General features: G+C 36.6%; 1 long non-coding RNA gene across 2 annotated transcripts in view; it reads left to right on the plus strand.

Moving 5' to 3' along the window:
• The first annotated feature begins 18,074 nt into the window (after positions 1-18,074).
• LOC112671709 (uncharacterized) overlaps positions 18,075-20,608 on the plus strand; it is a 48,574-nt gene continuing 46,040 nt past the window's right edge. For both annotated transcript variants that reach the window (XR_007407730.1, XR_004811406.2), the window contains exon 1: positions 18,075-18,162. This is a non-coding gene — a long non-coding RNA (uncharacterized LOC112671709). The remainder of the gene's footprint in view (positions 18,163-20,608) is intronic.

Raw genomic sequence — 20,608 nt, forward strand, 5'->3', positions numbered from 1 at the left:
TAAAATGTGTCTAAAGAAATTGAGAAAATTATGAAAAAATATTACAAAATAATCTGGAAGAAAATACTTTACATAATGTAAGACATTTATATTAATAGTAAGACTTTCAAGTAAAAGAATGCTATATTTAAAAAAAGTCTTTAAATTGAGATCCCTGTATACCCACAAATATACCCCAAAACAGATGATAAAAAAGGAACCCAGATTGACACATTCCAAGTAGTTGTGACATTTCTAATAACTTTAGAGAGATAATTGATCTGTCAGTGATGATCAGAAGATAGAAATTTTCTATCAGGAAATATTTTTTCTAGTTTATTTTCTCACTAGGCACTTTCCAAGTTCTGTTACCTTTTTAAAAAAAACTTTTTCTCTTACCTAGAATACACATAGTATATATTTGTACTCTCTCACTATAGATTTTGCTTTTTTAATCAGCTAACTTCCAAAATGACATGATGTTTCAATCTTTAAGGATCTAGAACAATCCTATTTCTGAGGGAATTTCCCTGATCTGATATTTTTTTAAATTGTTTTTTGTTGTTGTTTGTTTTAGTTTGGGCTTTGAGTTTTGGGGTTTTATTTTGGTTGTAAGATGTATAAAATGAGCTATACTTACTAATCAGGATACTAATAATGACAGAAAATACACTGTCTTCCAACTTTGATTTGAGGGTATTGCTAAAGATCTGTTTCCTCTGGTTGACAAAGACAGGGTGCCAGCTAGAAGACACTGATCTGAACCCCTGCCATGAGGGAAACCTCATCAACAAAGATAAGTGAGCTCCCCAGGTGAGAATAGTTCCCACAGAACCTCAGGTTGCAAGTGAACTTCATGCAGAGATGATAGCACCTGGTAGTAAATGAAAGCTGCTATTACAAATACTGTTGGGGAGGAAGAAGCTTTCCTCTGTCTAGAATTTTTCTAGCTGGACTAAAAAGCAAATTGATATGAGAAAGACTAACAAGAGAAAATCAAATTTAATTTCCTACATATAGGAAACCTGCACAGACATGAAATTACAACCACAGTCAGGAAAATGGTGTGTATATATGTCATTCTAAACTGAGGAGAGCCCAAGTCACCTGTCCCCACCAACTCACCTAGGTAACTTTCAAATCATCCTGAAAACCTACGAATTTGGCCTGAAATTTAAAGAGAGAACAGCTGGAATGCTACAGTGAGAAGAGTTCACACTTCTAGCAAGGTAGGAAGACGGGGAAAAAGGAAATAAAGAAACAAAAGGCATCCAAGGGGGAAGGGCCCCGCGAGGATCCGGGCTAAGGCCGGGGCGAGTGTCCCCAGGACAGGAGAGCCCCGTCCCGAAGAAGCAGGAGCTGCACCAACCTTCCCGGGTGGAAAGGGGCTCTCAGGGAGTTAGAGCAGGATCCCAGGAGGGCGGGGATGCCCTCAGACTCCCAGGGGCACTAACGGAGGACCTGCGCCCTGGGGGAGAGTGCCACACCCCCCGGGGCGAGCTCCCTAAAGGGCTGCAGAGTGCATCTGGCGGGGCCCTGGAGCGGCTCCAGCAGCGGCTCCACATGGAGGGGGCTGCGTGGCCCTGGGAGCCAGATTCCAGTGGTGCAGACCTCAGAGCCCAGGGCACTGGGGGACACAGCCCAGGATCCTGCGCTCCCCCCAGGACAGGCAGAGGCCGGGAAGGCACAGGACAGCAAGGACACTCCTGCCACCAGGCGGCCCTGAGCTGTGCAGATCGGTGCCCCCTGCCCCAGGAGCATCCAGGTCCCTGCGGACTGAGAGCTCGTAGTTACTGCAGGAGCTGAATCCAGGGCTGGAGAACTACCGCTGCCACTGTTGTTGTTCCTCCCCATGTCACCTTATACCTGGGACTGAGAAGGGCCACCAGGGAGCAGGGGCCTCATGGGATAAACAGCTCCCACGGAGCCGTGCACCTGGCAGGGGTGGGGCAGCTCCCTAGGTGCACACGCCTGAGACTCAGCACAGCAGGCCCCTCCCCCAGAAGACCAGCTGAAAGGACAGGGGAGGAGCAAGTTCTTGGCCAGGCAACACTGAAAAGCTCCACGGGAAGTCTAGAGACTTACAGGATTTGGAATCAAAGGATACCCCTCCTTGTTTTTTGTTTGTTCTCCCCATTTTTTTCTCTTTTTCTCCTTTTTCCAGTGCAACTTGTTTTTAGCCACGCTGGACTGAGCAAAATGACTAGAAGGAATAACTCACCACAAAAGAAAAATAAAACAGTCCTCTCTCCCACAGAGTTACAGAGTTTGGATTACAATTCAATGTCAGAAAGTCAATTCAGAAGCACAATTATAAAGCAACCGGTGGCTCTAGAAAAAAGCATAAAGGATTAAAGAGACTTCATGACTGCAGAGTTTAGATCTAATCAGGCCGAAATTAAGAATCAATTAAATGAGATGCAATCCAAACTGGAAGTCCTAACAACAAGGGTTAACGAGGTAGAAGAACGAGAGAGTGACATAGAAGACAAGTTGATGGCAAGGAACGAAGCTGAGGAAAAAAGGGAAAAAACAATTAAATGATCATGAGGAAAGGTTAAGGGAAATAAATGACAGCCTCAGAAGGAAAAAATCTACGTTTAATTGGGGTTCCAGAGGGCACCGAAAGGACAGAAGACCAGACAGTGTATTTGAACAAATCATAGCTGAGAACTTCCCTAACTTGGGAAGGGAAACAAGCATTCAAATCCAGGAGATAGAGAGATTCCCCCCCACCCTAAAATGAATAAAAACTATTCAACACCCTGACATTTAATAGGGAAACTTGCAAATTCCAAAGATAAAGAGAAGATCCTTAAAGCAGCAAGAGACAAGAGATCCCTAACCTTTATGGGGAGAAGTATTAGGTTAACAGCAGACCTCTCCACAGAGACCTGGCAGGGCAGAAAGGGCTGGCAGGATATATTCAGGGTCCTAAGTGAGAAGAATCTGCAGCCAAGAATACTTTACCCAGCCAGGCTTTCATTTAGAATAGAAGGAGAGATAAATAGCTTCCAAGATAGGCAGGAACTGAAAGAATATGTGACCTCCAAACCAGCTCTGCAAGAAATATTAAGGGGGACTCTGTAAAAGAAAGAGGAAGTCCAAGGAAACAATCCACAAAAACAGGGACTGAATAGGTATTATGATGACACTAAATTCATATCTATCAATGGTAACTCTGAACATGAATGGGCTTAATGATCACATCAAAAGGCACAGGGTTTCAGATTGGATAAAAAAGCAAGACCCCTCTATTTGCTGTCTATAAAAGACTCATACTAAGGACACATACAGCCTGCAAACAAAAGGTTGGAGAACAATTTACCATTCAAATGGTCCTCAAAAGAAAGCAGGGGTAGCCATCCCTCATACCAGATAAATTAAAGTTTATCCCAAAGACTGTAGTAAGAGATGAAGAGGGACACTATATCATACTAAAAGGATCTATCCAACAAGAGGACCTAACAATCATGAATATCTATGCCCCGAATGCAGGAGCTGTCAAGTATATCACTCAATTAATAACCAAAATTAAGACATACTTAGATAATAATACACTTATACTTGGAGACTGGAACACGGTGCTTTCTACAGTTGATAGATCTTCTAAGCACAACATCGCCAAAGAAACAAGAGCTTTAAATGATACACTGGACCAGATGGATTTCACAGATACTTACAGAACTTTACATCCAAATGGAACTGAATACACATTCTTCTCAAGTGCACATGGAACTTTCTCCAAAATAGACCACATACTGGGTCACATATCAGGTCTGAACTGATGCCAAAAGATTGGGATTGTCCCCTGAATATTTTCAGACCATAATGCTTTGAAACTCGAACTAAACCACAAGAAGAAGTTTGGAAGGATTTCAAACATGTGGAGGTTAAAAGACTATCCTGCTTAAAATGAAAGGATCAACCAGGAAACTAGAGAAAAATTAAAAAGATTCAAGAAAACTAATGAGAATGAAGATATGACCATTCAAAATCTTTGGGATACAGCAAAAGCAGTCCTGAGGGGGAAATACATCGCAATACAAGCATCCATTCAAAAACTGGAAAGAACTCAAATACAAAAGCTAACCTTGCACCTAAACGAGCTGGAGAAGGAACAGCAAATAAACCCTTCACCCAGTGGAAGAAGAGAATTAATAAAGATTCGAGCAGAACTCAATGAAATCAAGACCAGAAGAACTGTTGAACAGATCAACAAAACCAGGAGTTTGTTCTTTGAAAGAATTAATAAGATAGACCATTAGCCAGCCTTATTAAAAAGAAGAGAGAAAAGACTCAAATTAATAAAATCATGAATGAGAAAGGAGAGATCACCACCGATACCAAGGAAATACAAATGATTTTAAGAACATATTATGAGCAGCTATACACCAATAAATTAGGCAATCTAGAAGAAATGGACGCATTTCTGGAAAACCACAAACTACCAGAAATGGAACAGGAAGAAATAGAAAACCTGAACAGGCCAATAACCAGCGAGGAAATTAAAGCAGTCATCAAAAACCTCCCAAGACACAAAAGTCCAGGGCCAGATGGCTTCTCAGGGGAATTCTATCAAACATTTAAAGAAGAAGCCATACCTATTCTACTAAAGCTGTTCAGAAAGATAAAAGGAGATGGAATACTTCCAAACTCATTCTATGAGGCCAGCATCGCCTTAATTCCAAAACCAGACAAAGCCCCCACCAAAAAGGAGAATTATAGACCAATATCCCTGATGAACACAGATGCAAAAATTCTCAACAAGTTACTAGCCAATAGTATCCAACAGTACATTAAGAAGATTATTCACCATGACCAAGTGGGATTTATCCCCGGGATGCAAGGCTAGTTCAACACTCGTAAAGCAATCAATGTGATAGATCATATCCATAAGAGAAAAAACAAGAACCATATGATCCTCTCAATAGATGCAAAGAAAGGATTTGATAAAATGCAGCATCCGTTCGTGATCAAAACTCTTCAGAGTGTAGGGATAGAGGGAACATTCCTCAGCATCTTGAAAGCCACCTATGAAGAGCCCACAGCAAATATCATTCTCAATGGGGAAACACTGGGAGCCTTTCCCCTAAGACCAGGAACGAGATAGGGATGTCCACTCTCACCCCCGCTATTCAACATAGTACTAGAAGTCCTAGCCTCCGCAATCAGGCAACAAAAAGAAAGAAAAGGCATTCAAACTGACAAAGAAGTCAAACTCTCCCTCTTCGCAGATGACATGAAACTGTACATAGAAAACCCAAAAGACTCCACCCCAAGATTGCTAGAACTCATACAGCAATTTGGCAGTGTGGCAGGATACGAAATCAATGCCCAGAAATCAGTGGTGTTTCTATACACTAACAATGAGACTGATGAAAGAGAAATTAAGGAGTCAATCCCATTTACAATTGCACCCAAAAGCATAAGAAACCTAGGAATAAACCTAACCAAAGACGTAAAGGATCTATACCCTAAAAACTACAGAACATTTCTGAAAGAAATTGAGGAAGACACAAAGAGATGGAAAAATATTCCATGCTCATGGATTGGCAGAATTAATATTGTGAAAATGTCAATGTTACCCAGGGCAGTTACACGTTTAATGCAATCCCTATCAAAATACCATGGACTTTCTTCAGAGAGTTGGAACAAATCATCTTAAGATTTGTGTGGAATCAGAAAAGATTAGCCAGGGGTATATTAAAAAAGAAAACCATAGCTGGGGGCATCACAATGCCAGATTTCAGGTTGTACTACAAAGCTCTGGTCATCAAGACAGTGTGGTACTGGCACAAAAACAGACACACAGATCAATGGAACAGAATAGAGAATCCAGAACTGGACCCTCAACTTTATGGTCAACTAATATTCGATAAAGGAGGAAAGACTATCCACTGGAAGAAAGACAGTCTCTTCAATAAATGGTGCTGGGGATCCCTGGGTGGCGCAGCGGTTTGGCGCCTGCCTTTGGCCCAGGGCGCGATCCTGGAGTCCTGGGATCGAATCCCACGTCGGGCTCCCGGTGCATGGAGCCTGCTTCTCCCTCTGCCTGTGTCTCTGCCTCATTCTCTCTCTCTCTCTGTGACTATCACAAATAAATAAAAATTAAAAAAAAATAAAAAATAAAAAAATAAATGGTGCTGGGAAAATTGGACATCCACATGCAGAAGAACGAAACTGGACCATTCTCTTACACCAGACACAAAGATAAACTCAAAATGGATGAAAGATCTAAATGTGAGACAAGATTCCATCAAAATCCTAGAGGAGAACACAGGCAACACCCTTTTTGAACTTGGCCACAGTAACTTCTTCAAGATACATCGATGGAGGCATGGAAAGAAAAGCAAAAATGAATTATTGGGACTTCATCAAGATAAAAAGCTTCTGCACAGCAAAAGAAACAGTCAGCAAAACTAAAAGACAACCTACAGAATGGGAGAAGATATTTGCAAATGATGTATCAGATAAAGGGCTAGTATTCAAAATCTATAAAGAACTTCTTAAACTCAACACCAAAGAAACAAACAATCCAATCATGAAATGGGCAAAAGACATGAAGAGAAATCTCACAGAGGAAGACATAGACATGGCCAAGAAGCACATGAGAAAATGCTCCACATCACTGGCCATCAGGGAAATACAAGTCAAAACCACAATGAGATACCGTCTCACAGCAGTGAAAATTAACAAGACAGGAAACAACAAATGTTGGAGAGGATGCGGAGAAAGGGGAACCCTCTTACACTGTTGGTGGGAATGTGAGCTGGTGCAGCCACTCTGGAAAACTGTGGAGGTTCCTCAAAGAGTTAAAAATAGACCTGCCTTAATACCCCAGCTGGGTATTTACCCCTAAGATACAGAAGCAGTGAAATGCCAGATGTTTCTAGCACCCCGATGTTTCTAGCAGCAATGTCCACAATAACCAAACTGTGGAAGGAGCTTTGATGTCCATAGAAAGATGAATGGATAAAGAAGATGTCGTTTATGTATACAATGGAATATTCCTCAGCCATTAGAAACGACAAATACCCACCATTTTCTTTGACATGGATGTAACTGGAGGGTGTTATGCTGAGTGAAATAAGTCAGTGGGAGAAGGACAAACATTATATGGCCTCATTCATTTGGGGAATATAAAAATTAATGAAAGGGAATAAAGGGAAAGGAGAGAAAATGAGTGAAAATATCAGTGAGGGTGACAAAACATGAGAGACACTTAACTCTGGGAAAGGAACAAGGGGTAGTGGAAAGGGAGGTGGGTGGGGAGTTGGGGTAACTGGTGATGGGCACTGAGGGGGGCACTTGGCGGGATGAGCATTCGTGTTATGCTATCTGTTGGCAAATTGAACTCCAATAATAATAAAAAAAAAAACTAAGGAGAAGTGGGTTGGGGTCTGGGACTTCAAAGGGAAGGAGCACAATTCAGGAAGATAAAAAGTAAATGTTTAGTGGATGTTTGCGGGGCTGCACAGAATCAATGGACTAGAGAGGAATTTTAACAAACAGACTGAAAATTCTTTCTTATCTATGGCCCCTAAAATGTACTTATCTGGTCCTCTAAATTCTTTTAGGCAGTTGGTGGGGGAAGGTCACAATAATCTTCAGGCTAAAGTGGCTCTTGGAGTGGCCTGCCCTTGGCCTTACACTACACAGCATGTTTACTGCTTGGTATAAAATGATGTATAAACAAGTACATATTTACCAATTCCTAAGTAAATTATCTTTTGATATGACATGACCATGGTGTTTACAAGCGAAGGACTAGTTTTTTTCCCTACATTTTGAGAAAACAAAAACACAGTTAATTTGAAATGTAAACACTATTTAATAAAGGTGTTTCTTTTCCTCTAGAAAAGTTTTGCTCTGCTGCGTAAAAATAAATATTTTGAGTTTTATTAAATTCATACATACTTGTAGGATTATTTTCACAAATAAGTAGATTACACTGATTGTTGTGCCTCTTCTTCTCAATCGTCACCTCATAAGAAACTTAAATATTGACTCAGGCAATTAAAGTCAGGCATTGTTAGGAGCCTGGTGTCAGCCAACATCATCCGCTGTAGCACCTATCACATTTAACATAATACTTGACCTATTTATGTTGCTAATCACTGCTCTTCTTAGAGGGTCATCCTAAAGGTCAGGTTTTCACATCTGTATTCTTCACTGTGGCATTCCTAGCTTCTCAGGCAGCGCCTGCTTTATAAATATTTGTTGAAGGAATATTTAAAAGAATGTCTGAGGTAATCTTTTTTTTTTTTTTTTTTTTTTTTTCGTCTGAGGTAATCTAAAGAGCTTTCTAGGTACATCTAGATCATGACCTGGGAGAAGTTCTCACGGGATGTAAAGAATCTCTCTAGTTACCTTCTGATTCAATGTTTCTTACACAGTTAAATTAATAATCCAAATTGCTCCTTCTGGCATTTATCCTCATTTTGTCATCAAGTAGTATTTGTGTTGTGCTCCCTAGAAATTTTAAGAGTAAATAACAAATAAAACTCATGGCAACAGATTTATTGAGATATCTGTCACATAACAACCAATACTCCTCATTGTGGATCTTTCATACATCCTGGGAAGCCAAATGTGAATCTGACAAAATGATGGATGAAACGATGTGCATCTTTCCTAAGGGTTTGAAGTCAGCCTCCACACCCGCAATGGAGCTAAACTTGTGCAGGTATTATTATTCATAGGTATAGCAAGAAAAGGCCACTTTATCACTATGCATACCTATTGATGTGGAAATATTGAGGTTCTGGACCCAATGGCCAAGAAAGAATTCTTGAGATGTTTTTGGTGGGTTTTAAAAAACAAAAACAAAAACAAAACAAAACAAAACCATTTTATTTATTTGATAGAAAGAGAGAGAGCACAAGCAGCCTGAGTGGCAAAGGGAGAAGCAGGCTCCACGCCAAGCAAGGACCTCGATGTGGGGCTCCATGCCAGGACCCTGGGATCATGACCTGAGCCAAAAGGAAGACTCTTAACCGACTGAACCACCCAGGTGCCCCCCAAAAAGGGTGTTTTTCATTAAAGCACAGGGACTGGACCCATGGACTGAAAGGGCTGCCAGGAGATGGTGAGGAGCCATTGATTATGTGGAATTGGGGGAGGTAAAGACCAGGGAAATTTTGGAAAGGATTTTCATATGCTAAAGAAGACTCACAAGATCCTGAAGATCTAGCTATTGTCAGGCTAAGGTTGTTTTTACCTCTAGCAAGACAGGGACATTAAGATTGGGAGTTCCCGGAGGAAAATTATACTCTGCTTGCCTCAAGTATTTGTCAATGGGCTGCAGGTTAGAAGGAAATTTAATATTATCTACAATTCTTTTGCCTGTGTTCTCCACATCACCTGCAGATTTTCATGTTGCTTTAAATGTTTTTTCTTCAGTTCATCAGAACATATTTTTAGGGATGCCTGGGTGGCTCAGCAGCTGAGCGTCCACCTTTGGCTCAGGGAGTGATCCTGGAGTAATGGGATTGAGTCCCATATCAGGCTTCCTGCATGGAGCCTGCTTCTCCCTCTGCTTGTGTCCCTACCTCTCTCTCTGTGTCGCTCATGAATAAATAAATAAAATCTTAAAAAAAAAAAAAACATTTTTGAATACCTTGGGAATTAAATAGACTTTGATCCGAAATCGAAATCTCAAAATTCTGATGGCCTAGTTTTATAAATTTTAAAATATCAGGTAATAACAAGTCAAGTGCCATCCATTTACTTACTTGTTTCTATCCAAGCATGATGGATAAACAAAACAAATAACAAAATTGTTTTGAAGACAATTGGGCTGTTAAATAATTGTATTTCTAAAAATTCTATATATGTAACTATGCTTAGTTCGTAAAAAAACCTATACATAATTATATTTAAGGCAATTATTTTGTTTAAAAATGTAGCCATGGTCAACTAAGAATTACAAAATTATATGTAGCAAATTTCTTATTCCTGTAAAAACTGAAAAATAAATCAATGAACAAGACGTCAAGTTAATACCAACATCTTACATGTCAGAATTTATTGACAAGAAAATGTTTTTGATGCATATCTAATAATCCAGGAGGCTTTATAGGCAAGGATTTTTTTTTACTGTGTACACAAACAAATACCGTTTACAGTCCTACAATACGCTAACATTCACTTTCCTGTAAAATAAATCATGCACAACACATTTTTAAATATGATTCCTAATAGCAAAGTTTGACAAGGTGCTTGTTTTTAATCTTTCATGGGAGGTTTAACTCCAACCTGAAATGCTATTTACATTCAGCAGTGCAATCAATTCTATCACATTCTATTTTACTGGCAACAGTTTCATTGAAATGTGCTAGTGTAAATGGGTTTCAAGATGTTTATTAAATATCTCATAAGCCTCTTGGCAGTACTAGACTATAACATAGCTTTAAAATGTTTCAAAGTGGTGGGTCTACAAAACATAAAGTAAAATACTTGCAATTATAGTAAAATCTCACAGACTCTTCAAAGTTCTAATACTTTAAACTTATTATGTCTGGTTTCTTCTGGCTTCTGACCATAGTTTAATGGGTAAAGAAATTTTTTAAAGATTTATTTATTTCAGAGAGAGAGAGAACAGGGGAAAGGGGCAGAGGGAGAGGGACAAAGGGTCCCAAACCGATTCCACTAAGTGCAAAGGCAGACTGGAGACTCGAGTTCACAACCTGAGCTGAAACCTGGAGTCTGATGCTTAACCAACTGAGCCACCCAGGAGCTTCCAGGGGAAGAAAAATTTTTTTAAAGGAGAAGCAATTTACAGATCTAGAATTCCTGACATTATATTATGACTCCAAATTCCTGACTACAGAATCGCTAATACAATTGTTTATCATTAGAAAGGCTAATTCACATCATTACTACTAAAGAAGTGGAGTTAGAGGCTGTCATATTCAAAGCCAACATCTAATTTAGTAATTACGAATTTTTTAAAAGATTTTATTTATTTATTCATGAGAGACACACACACACACAGAGGGGCGGAGACACAGGCAGAGGGAGAAGCAGGCTCCATGCAAGAAGCCCGAGGTGGGACTTGATCCCAGGACTCCAGATCATGCCCTGAACTGAAGGCAGGCGCTAAACTGCTGAGTCACCCAGGGATCCCGGTAATTAAGAGTTTTAATAAAATAGTTCCTAACGTTCCAAGAGACATAAAACTTATAGCTCATGCCTGAATATAAAATCATTTGCTTTTAAAATTTAAAATTATTGACTTGTAGAAGAATTAATACTGAGATTATTTTAGTATTCAATGACTTTATATTATACAGTTAAAATAAAATTCACATGTTGCATTGTGTTTCCTACCGTTGCTATAAAAATTATTAGAAACATAGTGACTTAACACAAATTTTTTCTCTTACACTTCTGGAGGTCAGATGTCCAAAATGAGTCTTACAGGGCTCCCATTGAGGTGTTAGCAGTCTGGTTCCTGCTGGAGACTCTGGTGGAGATTCTGTTCCTTACTCTTCCAGCTTCCTTGGCTCCTTCCTAGCACTTTCCACCTTCAAAGCCAGCAATTTCATCACTCCAGCCTGTTTTCAGACCTTCTCTCACTTTCCCACCTCCCTCTTTCCCTTAGAAGGACTCTTGTGATTACATCAGACCCACTCAGATAATCCAGAATTATCTCTCCATCTCAAAATGCTTAATCTAATCATATCTACAAATTGCTTTTGCCATGTAAAGTAACATACACCCAGATTTCAGGGACTGGGGCATGAAGCATTATTCTGCTCGCCACATACACAAAAGTGAGTTGTATTTTCATTTTTACCGGCACATCAGTTTTTTTAAAAAAAAGGCTTAGCCCTTTTAATTATACTGTCATATTTCAAGTTAATTTCTGCTCTATTTTGATACTATATATTTTTCACAAATAGTTCTATTGTCTTCTGATCATTTCAGTTAATATAAGGTGAATAGTATCATCCAACTGATAGTGGAGCTAATAGCTATTTTGAACTGATATAGGACTTTTAAAATGTTCTTAACTGTTTCTGTGCACCATTTTCATTATGTTTTTCTAACAGTGTAACTTTTTCTTGTGAACCATTATCCTTCCCAGGAGAATAAGCCTTTAATAGTTCAGCTGAGACTTTTCCTCATCTTTTGATGCCAAACTTAGCCCCCAGTTCAGATACCCTCTTCTTGTCACATGAGCCATGTTTTTAATGGCATGAATGAAATCAGGTATTAGTGTTAATTATTAAGACCTCACAAAAAATTCAGGTTGCTTTAGTGAGCAATTCTGTACATTGAGTAGTGATTATTGTAAACGTCACCAAAAAAATTAAATGAAGGGTCTAGAGATGTTTTTCTCAACACAGTTACATGATAGCACAATGAACATTTTCTCACTAGGACTGGAAAGAATAAAATATTAAAGAAAACAGTTTATTATTGCAGAAGGAGGGAAAAGAAAGTGAAATGGTTTATCACTAAGCACAGTCTTTGTAGCCAAGCCATTTAAAAAATAGTGCGAATTTTATCGCTGTCCTTGTAAGAAATGAATGCGCCTCCTCTCTTCCTCCCTTGACTCTAGTTCAAGCATTATGCATGGAAGACAATACACAAAAGACAACCTATAAAATTAGGATGTTTTATTGCTTTCTATGGTTCACTGGTTGGAAGGCAGTAGAAGATCCTGTATATAAGTATCACTGCCTCTTTTAGGGAGATAAGAAGTAGTCATTCTACTTACTGTTTATGCAAAGAATATTTGGGGTTATTTAGATTTCTATAATTCACATTGCTGAGACCAAACTTGAGCTTATGGGGGAACAAAAAAAGAAAGCAAAGAGAAACCTGTATCCAAAATAAAATTGAGAGTCTGCACAGATCCTTCTCATAATTACACTTTTCTACCAACCAAACCATTATCTGTGAGGATAAAACTATGCCTAGCTTTTAAATAAGCAGTTCATATGAAAAAAAAAACCTTTATTTTTCAGTTGGCAACAAGTCCAAAGTCCATCATCCCTGAGGTGAGACTGCCAAAAATTTTAAGAACTTAGGCTTTATTTATTAACAGAAACATGTTATCCAGAACAACTGACAGATGTATATAATATGATACAACATAAATAATGAATGAATCAATAATGCTCTGTACTGGTCATGCCATATCTAGAGTATTATACTTAATACTGGACAGCTTTTCAGATCAGAGAATATTAAAGAGGAGGATGAAATCCTCAGAATAAAACTTTGATGGTTCCAGAGCTCTTAATCCTTGAAAAGAAATAAGAGAGCTTCATCATGGTCCCTGGGGAAAAGTTTCTGTTCATATAAATATTTGAACAATTAGTTATTTGCATGGACTATGTTGTAAACAAGCAATTAATTAATTAATTAAAAGACATTAAATTAGCGTAGCTCTAAGATCCAATGTGTTTTAACACCAGTTGTTACCTTTAACTTCCACAACTCTCCTAAGAGAGAGACAAAGCAGAAGTTGTTCCCATATTGTAGGTAAGGAACCCAAGCTAAGGATTAAGTGGTTTGTACAAGATCACACAAAAGTGGGAGAGCCATGTCTCAAGTATTGATATTCTCATTCTAAGTCTTGTACTCTACCATTAGACATGGTAGTCTCTAGTGAGTGTGATACTATTGTGTGAGTTAAATGAGATACATAAAAGCACATAGCATAATATGACACAGTATAGTGGATAAAAACAGAGATATTGGACTCAGATTGCCTCAACTTAAACCCCTGCCACCCTAATTTCTAGCTGTTTCATCATTTGTGAAATGGTGTATCCTACAGGATATTTGGAGGAATAAATGAGTTGGTATGCTGTGAAGTATTTTGTTGTAAAAGCTTTATCAGTGTTAATGATGCTAAAAATCTATTATTGTCTGGCACATGAAAAGCACTCAATAAATGTTAACTGCATTAGTTTTCTAATATCAGAACTGTTAATTCAGATAATGAACTAATGTATTTATCACATTGTAGAAGACATTCTAAAAATGCAGGGATTGGGAAAGAGTAGGAATTTGAATAAGCAATCTCCTGAGTTCCTTTGTAAAACTGCAACATAGGGAATCAATCATATGGAAGTTCTCTCCCAAACCAAATATGTTCTTTTTCCGTAAACTTCCATTCCATATGTATTGAATCTGTGTCTAATGTGCAATTAATTGAGTAGCTAAATATCCAAACTACCATAGGCCTCAGTAAATAAAGATACTCACAACTGTAATTACATATTCACAATTTCCTGTTGTGGCAATTTCAATATCCACCAATTCACAGGAGTTTTTGTTATGTCTTGTTAGTTGATGTGTGTATAATGTGACCTCACTGCAAAGAGTCTCCTAAAATATTCAGTTTTTTTATTTAATATTACTTTTAAGTTTGCAGATTATGCATTCCCCACATTTGCTTGGATGTTCAGAGAATAAAATTCACAGGAAAAGAACTAAGTTTATATATTTCACTAGTACAATCTAAACCAAGGTGAATTAGATGCATTTTTTTTTTCTCTCTAGGCACTGGAGCAAAAGCAGACAGTAATTTAGTCACAGTACGTCTCTGGAGGAAATTACAATTTGTAAATATGTCATGATCTGAGAAAAGGTGGATCCACTATACATATTTTACAACTATAATACTGTCTTCTGTGTGTACAAATTTATAAACCAGATACACTCTGTTCTCTGCTGGATTCATGGTCTTATCTATGGTACATATTTATTATTTTCAATATGAACTCAAGAATGATTACACTAGACCAAAGGAGTATAGCTATATATTATGGAATAACTCTAATAACCCATTACCATGTTGGTGCCTTGAATGGTAAGTAAGAAATTTTTCAAATTGTTTTATTATTTTGTCAAAAAAAGGGAATTAATATTTAAGCTAATGTAGAAGAAAAAAGATGCCTATAAATTATTGACAGTGAAAGATTCCTGTATAAATTTTACAAATCTGTATGATGTATTGAGCAAAATGTTTTCCATTTCCAAATTGTTTTCAATTATTTGTTTATTTTGTTTTTAATGGTTAATGCCTTTTTTCTTTTTGTTATTGTTTTTTCTCACCATTATTCTTCCCAATTTTCTACTGCTTGTAACTTTGTTGATTTCTTACATACATATATATATTTTTTAACAAATGTACTGAGATATAATTTATACACAATACACTACATACATTTAAATATTAAGTTTTGATAAATGTGACAGATATACTTCTTTTAAAGATTTATTTATTTTGAGAAAGAGAGGGAGAATAAGCAAGAGGGGCAAAGAGAGAAGGAGAAACTATGCCAAACAGGCTCCACATGCTGAGCATGCAATCCCAAGATCAGGACCTAAGCAGAAACAAAGAATGGGATGCTTAACTAACTATGTCATTCAGGTGCCCTGACAGATATACTTTTTTAATTACCACTAATTTCAAGATATAGAAATTTCTCTCCCAAATTTTTTGTTCCCCTTTGCTATCCATTTCTCATGCCACCTGGCCTCAGACAACTACTGATCTAACTTGTAAATCTAGATCAATTAGCATTTTCTAAAATTTTATGTAAAGTTTATGCTATATAAACTCTTTTTACCTGATGTCTTTCACTTATGTGATTTTAAGATCCATTCATATTGTTGTATATATTAGCAGTTGGTTCCATTTTATATCTGAGTAGTACATTGTTATAAAGATTTACCATGTCTTTATATATGTACCAGCTGATAAGCATTTGGATTGTTCCCAGTTTGGGATATTATAAATAAAGCTGCTATAAATATTGGTGTATAAATCTTTAAATAGATATAATTAAATAAATAAATAGATAGTAAATAAATAAATAATTTTTCTCCCTTTCGGATAAATGCTTTGTAGTAGAATGGATGAGTTCTATGGTAGGTTTATGTTTAATTTCACTAGAAACTGCCAACCTGTTTTTCAAAATAGTTGTACCATTTACAACCTAATCCACAGTATATGAAAGTTTCATGTTTCTACATCCTTACCATCTCTGGGTATTATCAATCTCTTTAATTTTCACCATCTAATGGGTATGTATCTAATTGTGGTTTATATTGAATTTCCATGATGATTAAGGATTTGAGAATATTGGCCATTCATAAATCTTCTTGAAGTATCTTCTCAAAACCTTTGCTCATCTTTGAGTTTATTTTCTTATGATTGAGTTGTAAACACTCTTCATACATTGTAGACAAAAGTTCTTTGTCTAATATAAGTATTATGAACAGGAATCCCTGGGTGGCTCAGTGGTTTAGTGCCTGCCTTTGGCCCAGGGCATAATACTGGAGTCCCAGGATCGAGTCCCACATCAGGCTCCCTGCATGGAGCCTGCTTCTCCCTCTGCCTCTCCCTCTCCCTCTCTCTCTCTCTCTCTCTCTCTCTCTCTGTGTGTGTGTGTGTCTCATAAATAAATAAATAAAATCTTTAAAAAATTTAAAAAAAAATTTTAAATGAGTTGTGAACATCTTTCTCCAGTCTGTGGCTTGCCTTTTTACTTCTTTAATGATATCTTTCAAAGAAAAATTGTTTTAATTTGGATAAAGCCCAGTTTATTATTTTTTTCTCTTATAGATTGTGTTTTATTCCTTGAGCAGAAGGAAAAGGATATCAGATGAAAATTTGGATCTACACATAGGAATGAAGAGCACCAGAAATGATAAATATGTATATTTTCCAACTACAATGGTACATAACTAAAAATCAATAATAATACAAAGCTGGAAAATGTACAATGTAAATATTAATATTTGACATTGTAAATATTAAACAACGCACTACTGCACAAGCAATAGACCAAATAAGAAATCAAATGGCAAATCAAATTAAGTTTCAAAACAAAAGAAAAGGAAAATGCAATATTCTAAAACCCAACATCTGCAGCAGAAGCAGATGTTAGAGTGAAACTTATGCTATAAAAGTTTGTATTAAGGAAAAAAGTTCAAATAAGCAACATTTTACTACAAGAACGAGGAAAAAGAGGAAACTTAGCTGAAATTTAGTAGGGGAGTAACAAAAAAATCAGAAATAAATAAAATTGAGACCAGAATAAACAATAACATTGAAAATAATGACCAGTTTTTCCAAACACATAAAACAAAATTGGTTGGAAATGCTTTAACCTCATTAAATAAGAAGAAAAAGAGAGAGGACTTAAAAACCAAATGAGAAATGGAAAACAATACAACAGATAACCACAGAAATACATATTGTGATAACAGATTATTATAAACAATTATATGCTAACAAGTCAGATGACTTAAAAAACAAACAAACAAACAGATAATTCCTAAAAATGCACAAATCCCATTCATTACTTTGACTATATCATACTACTCCTTTTTGGCTTGCCAAGTTTCTGTTGAGAAATCTCTAGGTAGCATTATGGTTTTTCCCTTGTAAATTAATGACTTCTTTTGTCTTCCTGTTTTTAAGATTATTTTCTTTATTACACTATTTTGCAAATTTAATTACAATATGTCTTGGTGTTGGCCTGCTTTTGTTGATTTTGATGGGAGTGTTCTGTGCCTCCTGGATCTGGATGTCCATTTCCTTCCCCATTAGGATAGTTTTCAGCTATTATTTCTTACAATACATTTTCTGCCCCCTTTTCTCTCTCTTCCTTTTCTGGGACTCCTATAATGTGAATGTTATTATATTTGATGGAGTCACTAAGGTATGTAAGTCTATTCTCATGATGCATAATTCTTTTTCTCTTTTATTCAGCTACATTATTTTCCATTATTTTGTCTCCTAGGTGACTAATTCATTCCTCTTCTTTTTCCAGCCTGCTGTTCATTGCATCAAGCCTGTTTCTAATTTCATCTATTGCATTCTTCATCTCTGATTCTTTTTTTAGCTCTTTTATCTCTGTTATAAAGGGTCTTACTGTTGTCTTATATTCTTTTCTCAAGCCCAGTGAGAATCCTGATGATTGTTGCATTACATCCTCTATCAGGCATGTTACTTATATTTGTTTCACTTAGATTTCTGGACATGGCCTTATCTTTTTCTCTTTTGGGGATAAATTCCTCCATCTTGGCATTTTGTCTGAGTTTTTGCCTTTTTCTGTGTTAGAAAAGCCAGTTATGGCTCCTGCTTCTGAAAGCAATGGCCTGAGAAAGAAGAGGTCACTTAGTGCCCAGGGCCTGGCACTTTAGGTAAGCGTGCTGTGTGTACTCTGCTATTGTGTTGTGGCTGTTCTGTCCTTCAAGCCAGTCATCTGCAGAGGTTCTCCTTGCCTGCTGTGTGCAGTGTTTGCTCCTTGGCCTGAATGTGGTGAGTTTTAAGGAGTTGTGCTCTGGTCTGTTTATGAAATGAGACCTGACACAGTCTTCTTAAGTTTGTAACATTTTTTATGTGCTTTAACTAGGGGATTCTTCTGTGTATACTTGAAGAAAAAATATATTCTATTTTTCTTAGATGGAATGTTTTATGTATATCTTTTAGGACCATGTATCCTGAAGTATGCTTCATATAAAAAATGTTCTTGTTGAAAATTAACTGAGGGTACTCATTTAAAATACAGCATATCAGAGGGGAGGTGGATGGGGGCATGTTTGAAATAAGTGAAGGGGATTAAAAGTACACTTATCATGATGAGCACTAAGTAATGATACATAGAACTACTGAATCACTATGAAACTAATATAACACTGTGTATTAATTACACTGAAATTGGAATTAAAAATGATAAACATGTTGGTAAATATAAAAGTTTTCCTTGTCTTACTCTTTTTAAAGAGAACTATCAAGTCATATTAGTAATTGGTGGGAGTCCTCGGTACCTTGCCACATGGATTTCTCTGTGCGATTGCTTGAGTGTCCTCACGACATAGCAGCTGGTTTCCCTCAGAGACAGTGAGCTGAGAGTGAGAAGAGGAAGCTGTAATGCCCTTTACGACTTCCTCCAAAAGTCATATATACCTTTACTTTTAGCACATTCTAGTGATTAGATGTAAGTCACAAAATCCACACTTTAGGTGAAGAGAATCTTCTGAAGGAGGAATGTCAAAGAATTTATGGACAAGTTTAAAGACCACAGATATGTGGGTGGTTAAACAGCTGAAAGTAATGAATATCATTTTAGTCATGCAGAATTCAAGGTATTTTTTTTGTAAAAGAAACAAAAACATATTTTGCTTTTAAGAAATTATCCTTTACTCATTAGCTATATATGTTGGGATTATCAGCCAACAGCAAGCCCTTCATTCCCTCCCCAACCCAAAGTGAAAATATGTGACCCAGAGGTCACTGGACAATATTGTCATAAAACCTCTTAATTTTTCGTATCCATCATCTGTGTTTTCTGGTGAATTATTGCTCCATCTCAAGACATAAAAAGATCAGTTTGAGAGTAGGTGCATAAATAATGCTAAGTAATCATGGACTTTTGTGCATCTATTTAGACACATGTCTAATGGAGTGGATTAAAACAAGTGGAGTGGTAAAGAACTTAGATTCTAAGGTGAGACTCCTTTGGGTTGGCAACCTGGACCTGCCACAATAGGGTTGTGTGACCTTGTATGACCTTGTGTAAGTCACTTAAACGTTTCTGTGTTATAGTTTCCTCATGTCTAAAATTGATATTAAAATATAGTAACTATCTCACAGGATTGCTATGGATATCAAAAGAATTAAGATATATCATAAGGTATGTTGTACATTCATATTTATATTTATAATTATATTATTTACATGTAGCTACTGGGATGATCTGAATCTGTGGATGTAGGCATTCATGTTCCTACACATGTAAAAAGAGACTCCTTGTAAAATGAAACCCAAACAAAGATAGAATAAAAATTAAAATGTGGTACCAATATCATTGAGCCCCTGAATCCAGCTCCCTATCTACCAACTTTCTAAAAATCATATCTTAGCTTTATATCAAAATATTCCTAAAGTTATTTTGCTACACAAAAGAAATGTAATTGAATATCTAACAGCTTAAATTTACTTTTCAAATTATTATTCAATGAAGCAAATTATAACTTTCTATAAAATATATTATTATTTTGTGTGTAAATAGGTATATTCCATATGAGAGGATATAAAGATATATACACTCACATAGATATGTTCTAAGCAAGTAATTTTCTGTCATATATTTCTTGCCAAAACATGTTTTAAAAGTGATATGACAGCTTTTTGATAATTCATTATATGAAGAAAAGGCTAGGAAAGCAATTATATAAGTACCTTCAATTGAAGACTAAGTATTATTCACTTTCTTGTGCTCAATAGGATATATAAAGGTTCTTTTTAATTCAGATCATGGATATTTTTAACAACAAGAAAAACAGTGCCATATTTTCTAGAATTAGAACAGTCCAAAAAAAATCACTTGTCACAATATTAGTATCAAAATGTTCTTAATTTTCTAACAAGAAACTAAGAAGTGGTCACAAACACTAATAACGAGGAAAGTAAAATTTAATTAGACTGGCTTTACAGTGACATAAGAAATGCCTATGAGTCCACTGCATCTTATACAATTAAGCTATATGTGAAATGTGACCAAAATTAACCATAAATTTTGAAATATAAATTGTTGAACACATCTAAAAATAAGGAATGTTTCAAAATATTGATTGGCAAAAATAT

The sequence above is a fragment of the Canis lupus genome, chromosome 32 (genome assembly GCF_003254725.2).
Source record: "Canis lupus dingo isolate Sandy chromosome 32, ASM325472v2, whole genome shotgun sequence".
Classification (NCBI taxonomy): Eukaryota; Metazoa; Chordata; class Mammalia; order Carnivora; family Canidae; genus Canis; species Canis lupus.